We start from the raw sequence: 3,632 nt of genomic DNA, 5'->3' as shown, positions 1-3,632 counted from the left end.
AAAAAATGGCAGGAAAATTAAAACGGTTTTGACCCTAGGAACTTACGGAAAAGTTCGGATACTCCTGGTCAATATGATGGGTACTGAGAAAGGGGCGGCTACATGGTCTGGGGCCTAGGGCGGCCAAGACTGCAAATCCGCCTCTGATTACATGCAAATAATTAGAAAAGAGAACACGTTACTCTTTATACCCAGTGGTAGCGTTGTGCATATAGCGACGTTTATCAATTCCGTTTACTTACACATTATCCGCGATTCAATCTGACAATTTCATTTTTATGTTTTTTTTTGGTTTCATTCTTCAGCTTCCTAAAGCGGGGTCTCCTGCGACCGTTTCCACAAACAATAATTCAAATATTACCTCAAACATTATCGCAAACATTTTTGTTTTCGTCCACATCCCTTCTCCTCACTTTGTTGAAACATTGAGCGCGGCCATGGATATTTTGTCATTATTTTGTACATGTCTGATGATGGAGACGTGTGTGCTCTCAGTTTTTCGCTGTCAACTGTCAAGGTGAGTTTTGACGAGGAAGACGTTCTCGCTGTTTTAGCTATTGCAGAAATTATTGCACCAGGGAGGAAACAGATTACGGGTTCGACAGTACCTTCGACCTCGACATTTTTTATATCATGAATTGAAAACAAAAGACAGATTTGATTTAGGTAATTTCTTACACGTCTCAGAAACTGATATCGAAAAGAATTAGTTTTATTTATTCAGCCAGATATTAAAAAAAAACGACTTGCTGTCATATTGCGATTTTTCACAACTGGGGATTCATATACAATCCTGATGTACCACTTGAAAATCTCGAAACAGCAGGTGTCAAAAATTGTTAGGGAAGTTTGTTGGGCTATTAATAGATTCCAGTCATAGACATATGAATATTAGTAGACCTGCCCTAAGTGATTAAAAGCGTATTATCCCCACTCCCCATACCGGTTCCATTGGAGCCGGCTGGGCTCGCGTATGGCCTCAAGTGAAATTTGAAAACGTGACGTCATCATTCTTGTGCGAACTATGGTCGAGGCATCATCGGTTCATTTTACGAAATAACACGGCAAAATGTTGACTTGTGATATGAAAACTTGTAAAAATAGACGTGAAAAAGAGAATAAACCCAATTGTCGTATTACATTCCATAAGTAAGCATTATTTTACTTTATTTTAAGCTTATTCACACCGTATTATATGGATCAGTTTTAGAAACATATACTATCACATCACAATGTAGCGATTCTCAAGTGTGCTCATCGTTGTTTACTGGGGTAAGTAAATTATGAAACATTTGTAAAAGTGTCTTAACTAAATACTCTGAAACTAACTACGACTCTGCAAACAGAAGAAATTTACTTTGCCGAATTTGGACTTCGCAGAATTTGGACTTCGCAAATTAGTTCATAACGTAGCGAGTAATTTGCGCTCCCATGTAAAAATGTCTATTCATTCAAAAGCAGATTTTACTTTTAAGAACTAAATGGTGATATTATAATGCGAGATGCCTATTTACTGTCAGATTGATTTATTGACGAATCACAGTCAGCTTAACCCCCTTCGTTCTTCAACAGTTGATTTTACCCCTCGCCATTATCTTCTCGTCTATTAATTCCTATGTCTGTGATTCCAGTATAATTTTAGGCAAACTAGAAAGACTTATTTTTGTTATTTATTTTTGGGATGTTATGCCGTGTTGCGCTAACTCCTTCTTTAGCCAACGTTTCGGACAGCATTGCAGTGTCCATCATCAGGGCAGATGTGTTATTTGAGGTTGTGTTAAAATGTGAGCTTAAGTATGAGGTTGTGATACCGTGTTGCCAGCTCCAACCTTCTGAGCTAACATTAACGTATCATTTTATTTTTTTATTTAAAGTTGTTTTTCTTCGTTTAGCTCTGGTGTAGCCGTCAATTACCGGATACCAAGAACTATTGAGCTTAGCTCCATCGTCTCTATTAATGTTTACGGGATTTTTATGAATTTCAATGGCTTCCGTAATCAGCCGTGCTCTATAAGTTTTGGGTCTCCCCAGGATTTCAGGAACAAATCCAAAGTAATGCCCGGTGTCAATCAAATGCTCGGCAATTGCCGATTTGTCAGGGTGGCCGAGTTTACAAGCTCTGAAGTGTTCTGAAATCCTTTTGGAGATAGTCCGCTCTGTCTGGCCTATATAGACTTTGTCACATCCGGAACAGCTGAGTTTATACACTCCATCTGTTTCCAGAAGAAACTTAGTCTTTGCAGACCTCAGTAAGTCCTGTATCTTTGTTGTTGTTCCGAAGACAGTCTTGATATTTTCCTTCCTCAATAGCCTGGCAATTCTGTCTGTCACATTGTGCACATAAGGCAGGAAGGCACAGCCTTTCGACTCTTTTTCAATTCTGTCTTCGTTTGGTGCAGATTTGGCTCTTATGATTTGCCTTGTCTGGCTTGCTGGGTAACCGTTACGCTACAGTGCATCGGTCAGCTTCGTAAGTTCCGCTCCGATTTTATGTTCTTCACATATTCTGGTCGCTCGGGTCACCAATGTATGGATAAGTCCTCTCTTCTGCGTTGGGAGGTGGTGCGAATCAGCGTGTAAGTACCGATTCGTATGGGTTGGTTTCCTATATACAGTATGCCCTAGGCTACCATCGTGTTTACGCATCACCTCCACATCTAGAAAAGGCAGGATTTTATCTTCGTTTTCCAGTTCCATTGTGAATTTAATTTTGCTGTGGAGAGAATTAAGATGGTCCAGGAATTCGTTTAGTTTCTCCGTTCCATGAGGCCAAATAGCGAAGACATCGTCGACGTAGCGCCACCACACTTTAGGGACAGCCAAAGCTGTGTCGAGTGCCACTTCTTCAAACTTCTACATAAAAAAGTTGGCTAGTAGGTACTGGCGATAACGGACTGCCCATCGCAACTCCCTCCAATTGCTCAAATAGTTCACCCTGAAACGCAAAGTATCCCGTTTTGAGGCAGTGTTCAAAAAGTTTTCAAATGTCTTCCTCATATATCTCCCTGAGCATTGTTCCTGTATTTTTTTATTTATCAACACGTTGCATCGTGCGATAGCTCTACACACCAAATCATCACAAAATGCCAAACACGATCAAATTTGAAAAAATATATATTATTAGGTACGTAAATAAGTAATTAAGTACCAAAAATAAGAAATCGTTGCCTAGCTTTATAATCCCGCTAAATTTATTGACAGCCGCCGGCATGAAAAAAAAACATATTTACTGTGGGAATGTTCACTGTTCAACAGGGTTGCCAATTCGTGGCGGATTCCCATAATTGCGGGAATATCTAAGATATTTCAAGAATTGGTGTTTTGTGGGGTTAATCTGTTTGTGGCGAAAATGCGGGGATTATGGGTATTTCTGAAATATCCAAACATATTATCGAACGTAATATTTACAATAATTGTGAGAATCTACTATATTTTCGTTTTTTTTTAAATTTATATTTTGAAAGCTTGAACGAAAGAAAAAGTCTAAAAAAATGACTAGATAACCAAAAATACATGCTCATTCCAATTGAATTTTATTTCAATTTGGAGGTGGAGGAACATGTGGGGAATTTGAGCCTCTATTGTGAGTATTTTAGTATATAATATGATCTGGCAACGCTGGTGTTCACATT

The sequence above is a fragment of the Hesperophylax consimilis genome, chromosome 12, assembly GCF_061612785.1.
Source record: "Hesperophylax consimilis isolate HC1 chromosome 12, BYU_Hcon_1.0, whole genome shotgun sequence".
In the NCBI taxonomy this organism is placed as follows: Eukaryota; Metazoa; Arthropoda; class Insecta; order Trichoptera; family Limnephilidae; genus Hesperophylax; species Hesperophylax consimilis.
Note: the sequence above shows the minus strand (reverse complement) of the source record.